We start from the raw sequence: 5,706 nt of genomic DNA, 5'->3' as shown, positions 1-5,706 counted from the left end.
CTCAAATTTTTCTGAATCAAATGGAATGGTAGAGAAGAGAGAAGAAACAAAGAATTGAGCAAAATTCTTAAAAAGATCAAAATACTCAGAATCATAGAGAGCTTTCATTGGAAGCAGCCTGACCATACATGAAAAAACAAAGTGTAATGAACTTCATGTGGAAGGCCTATTTTCTGTATTTAAAAAAAAAAAAATTTGTTTCTTTCCCTAGATTTTCCTTCCCAATTTTAAACAACACTGACTGTGTTGCTCTTACAGTTATAAGAAAGGTCCATTACTTTCAATAGTAAATAACACCCTGAGAACGATATGTGAATCATAGAAAAAAATAGTGTTAGATTAATCTATCAATTTACTTATATCAATTTATTTACATTTATATAAACAACTGATTTATATTATTTAACTGGTTTTACCACTCCAAGTGTAGAGTTCTGGGGTACTTTTTATTATTCAAGTAGCTGAGTGAATGATTTATTTTCTATTAATGGGAAAAAACCTGACAATTTGTCATCAGGTTATGAACAGATTGAGGTCCACCCCATTTCCAAAATACAAGTTTCTCTTTTTGTGTCTAAAAAAACCCAAGTATTTGTGAATATAAGTTATTGTGGTTTTTTTTTTCAAATAGGCATTTGATGTTTTGGGGGTTTTTGGGTGGTTGTTATTGTTGTTGTTGTTGTTTTGGGGTTTTTTGAGCTTATATGTAGCAGGATAATAAAGTACTATAAGTAGAAATTATACAATATTAGGGGAAAGCCTTTCTCTCAAACCCCACAGTCCAAGCAGGGGATGGTCAATGGGGTTATTCAGGTGTCTCTAATAACCTGGAGAACCTCCGAGGTGCCTGATTTGTCTCTCTCACATTTGTAATTCAGAAAGGTCTAAGGTTTGGGGTAGAAAAAGGATCTCTGTCTGGTCAGAGAAAAAGAAATTTCTGGGAACTTCTGCCTTCCTCTTAAGCACAGGCTCTGGTCTGTTCATTAAGAGTATTCAGCTGTTTATATCTACTTGATAGTCTATATGCTTAAATCCTTAATACTATTCTCGCTTTTCTCATGTAGTACATTCTAGTTCAACAGGGATACAGAAAGTGAACCCTACTTAATTTAGTGTGTATTACATGACTGCCTACAAAATTGCAAACTGCATTCCACTCCTGATGCTCATTAAGTGCCTTATTTTTCTACTTAAGCGCAACAAATTGCATAGTTATAAGAAATAATAAAAAAACCAAAATAAATCTTTGAATAAACTCAATCAAAACTAATTATAGTCACTTAAGTTGTATGTATGGTGCTTGGATATTTTCTTTGGGTCATGTGGATAAATTATTTCCCTAGAATGCACAGAGAAAACACCTCAGCTAACTAACGCTGAAGCCTGCTCAGATGGCAATGAGGTGAAGCATGATGGGAGTGAGGAGAATTTTTTAGAGCATATTGGGAATGTGCTTCCTACAAAGTCCCTCACAAATAGCTTATACTTTCACTTGAAAACTCCTGAAGAGGATATGCCCTCTATAGTAACAATGCTTGAGTGATTCAGGCACTGAAAGGCAAGTAACAATAGGCAAATAATGCACGAGTTTGATCCCATTTCATACTTTCTTTTGTATGGAGTTTTGATTTTATCTTTTTTTTTTTGAGATTCATGAAAGAATCAGAAACAGAGCAAGGTCCCTACAGAGGGTCTTGGTGCAAAAAAGCCTCAGTGAATAGCAGCAATAGGATTTATTATTTATTACAGGTGCTGGAATGAACACAGCAAAAAATTAAAAAGATATGGATATAAAGGTTCTATGAGAAGATCTATGTATTGTTTAGAGATAGGAATAAGAAATTGGATGGAGCAGACCTTAGGCTTGTGACACAGATTTATTTATTATTATCCTAGAGTCCTCAGGCCTCATAGTCTAATTTCATTTGAAACTTAATCTAACATTAATATTTTAAGTGTTAAATCCAATAATTCATCTTACATTCGCATGCATATCTAGATATGTGAGAGAGAGGAAGCGAGTCCTCCTTATTTATACTAACATATGCACAGGAGTCAATGTATTTTCTTAAATTTTATCTCAAATTAGAAAAAAAAGCAGCATCTCTGGAATGAAGAATCAATGTACCTGAATCACTGGGCAGATGCTCAGAGTAGAACATGATGAAATATAATCCACACAACATGCATTTGATGCTAGCTACCCTACCTGGACTTAAACTGCAGGTGCCTGACAGATGTGACACAACTGACACAAGTCCAGCACACAGTTATGTGAGCAGATTCTCTAGAGGGCTCTTTTACAAGCTTAGGTTGCTTGAAATGAAGCAGGTGAGCTAATCCTTTCCATCCCAGAGCTCTCTACCAGCAATATAGCTGATAAAGACTTCAGGCCTTATCAGTCTCAAGTAGGATTATCTCTTCTACTTTTAAATTAAGAGTGTCTTAGCACTTTTTCTAGCAAATGGTTTCACAAGTCAGGCAAAATATAATTATCTCTAATGTCTAAAATAATCTACATTCCTAAGAGATTCCCCTGTGCCCTCCAAAAAGACCTTGAACTGGAAATTGCCTCTAGAACAAAATAGAGCACCACAGGTTCACTTTCTGAGAAGTGCAGTATGTTCATCAGCTTGAAGCAGGCAAAGTTCCAGTCTGAGATCAGATCTGACCCTGGAAAAGCTATGTAAGAAGTTATAGTAAAATTACACAGGAGAGTGCTGCATACTTCCCCTCTGCAGCTATCCCAAAGAGCAAGCACAACCTTTGTAAGTCACTTAATTGTCTCTCCTGTAGGGGTGCTCAAAAGTCTGACTTCTCTTCAACTTGGGCTCTTCCTCTGTCTCTCTTCCCAGCTATGTAGCCCCAAGCAGCCTGATCTTTTAAGATGGGTTTTGATTATTATTTAATTTTTCTAATACTTACTTTTTATCATTACATGAAAATTTTAGCATTTTTTTAAAGAAATTCTGAGACAACAAATTTGAAACCTTCACAGTTTCAAATAAAAATTGTAAACTTATTTGTATGTACCAATCCAAAAAGTTACAGTTTATGCTTTTTTTGGATCAGATTTCTAAACATAGTTCTTCAATATTTTAACATTTTTATAAGTTTGGGTTTTTAATTCCTGGTATGAGAAGGAAAGGAAGTAAAACACTAAGCATATAAGCAGTATTTTTTCTTAAATCATTAAACTTTTCGGTAGTACAAACTGAAATATGTGTGTGTTACGCTAAGATTAAAAGCATATGTGTGCATTGCGGTTTCCTGAATAGTGTCTTCTGAAAAGAGGTAGAAAGAAGAGAGAAAAAAATGAAAGTGTTGTCCTGCAGACAACAGTTGGGTTAAATTGAACATTACTTGCTGAACCAGATAGTTTGGCAGAGACAAGTATGATTTCATCCGTAAACATGACAGTCATCTGAAACAGTACCACAGGCTGCAAGGAAGAATGCAAAATACTTTTTTTTTTTTTTTAACTTTTGAGACCTTAAAGCAGCTGAGAATTGGGACACTCATTAAGCACCTTAATTTATGTAAAAACACCTATTTCTGTAGTTCAATATCATCCTTTAGGAAATATTTCATATGACAATTCTTAGTAGCAGATTGTCATTCAAGACTGTTATGTGATATGTGCTGGGTGTGGTTTCCAGAGGTATTTTTGTTTTAAAGAACCAAAGTCAGTATGAATTTCATGCAAGCAAGAATGAAGAATTGGACATTATATGATATTCTACTCTGTTAAGGTTGTAATGCAATGAATATGTCCTGTAGTAAAGATATAGATTGAGTTATCATCACTCTAAGTAAAACCACCTTCTGGATTAAAAACCTGCTCTGAAACATGTAACAGATGGTGATAAGATGAAATTCATTGCAAAACTATCATTATTTTCTCCATAATTAGCTATATAAATAAGTCATATTTGGTTTTGAATAAATACACCAACAGCTGTAACTTAGTGTATATCATAGATTTATTTTCAATTTACACTGGCATTATGAGAACCAGAAATTTCCTGATAATTATATCTGAATAACTGAGAAGTCAAAAGCATAAAAAAAGAAATTCAGTCCACTAAGTGTTTATCTAAAGGAAATAACATTATTTTTTTTTTATAAGTTATCTATTGTTCTTATTCAGAGCTATTCATTTACGGAGCAGCTCTAGTTTCAATCCTCACTGTAGCAATCTTTCCTTTTTTTTACTATTATTATGAAATCTACATTAATTAAAACACATTGAAATTTAAATAGAATAAGCTGGAAATAAAATATGAATATAAAAAATCCTTCAAAAATGTCAGCACATCAAACCTCAAAGTCTGATGTATAAAAAGGGATGTTTTAACATAATAGGATGCGTATGCATACATGTGTGAATATATGTAAATATGTATACATGCATATATATATATACACAAAAACACAGATGCACAAATGTGACATATGCAATAAAAATTTTAAACATAGGTATTTTAAAATGCTTATTAATGTGTTTCTGTTTGACTAAATTGTGAAAATTGCTTCCCTGTATAATTCAATTTACAATGGTGCCACTAAATAATATCATTAATTACTGTTTTCATAAACTCATGGAAAGATTCAGTTTGGGTGGGAGGTCTTGAAGTAATCCTGTTATAGATCTGATTCAAAGCAGAAGCAGGTTACCTGCGACTGTGTCCAATCAAGTTTTGAAAATCCCTGCTAGTGCTTAACAATTCTCCCACAGAGTTAAAGACAATTAATTTGAAAAAAGAATCCTAGCATATAAGTTGGCAGGGCTGATCAAGCGGGCTTTAAACTAGGTGTAACAGTTCTTTGGGATACATGCCCGGAATAAAGACAAGTGCCACAAACATTCAAACACACAAAATATCTTTATTACAATGAGAATACTAGTAATAATAAACTTAGCAAAGAGAATCAAAACTAAAAAGGATACAATATAACTGCCTTATTGGGTGGCATTAAAACAAATACTAAGAACCGCATTCAATACGGTATAATATTAGTTAGTAAAAAGGGAGTTAAATGAGATACCAAAAGGATCTTAACACAATTCTATGGATAACTATTAACACAATATTGGTTAGTAGCAGGGGAAATTAAAGGGAAAATATTATGGATACTACTAAAAGGGTATTAAAGGAACACTAAAGGATATTAAAGATTTTCTTTCTCGGTTACTTCCTATCAACAAACTCTGCTTACCCACACAGACAGGCCAGGGCTGTCAGGATCTGCAGCAACTGGTCAGTACCCAGGCTTAGTGGGCGTCCCCGAGGAGCAACACAGTGTCAGTGGCAGGATGAGTATCACTCAGCTCAGCAGTCCCAACACCCCATTTTTATCAGCTCCACATTGCACTACGTAGGGTCAGTACGCAGTATAAGGTGATGCCTGAATGGCAGCCGAACGCCGCCTAATCATTACCTCATGGCAACAGTCTGCGCATGCCCTACTTGTAGGGTAAGGGGCGAGTGACCCCCGCCTACATGATCTTCCTCCCATCATCATCTTTCTCACCCTTATGTATGACCTCTACCATTGTGTTTCAAGGGTAGATGTATCTATCTTGCATTATGTAGCAAAACCAAGGAAGAACTCAGCTCTGGTAATACATGATATCAAGCTGATTTGCTAAAAAGCACAATGGACCTTACAATTAGCTTGTGCCATGAAGTTAACATACTCTAA

This window comes from Chiroxiphia lanceolata, chromosome 1 (assembly GCF_009829145.1).
Source record: "Chiroxiphia lanceolata isolate bChiLan1 chromosome 1, bChiLan1.pri, whole genome shotgun sequence".
Taxonomy (NCBI): Eukaryota; Metazoa; Chordata; class Aves; order Passeriformes; family Pipridae; genus Chiroxiphia; species Chiroxiphia lanceolata.
This window is presented reverse-complemented; position numbering follows the sequence as displayed.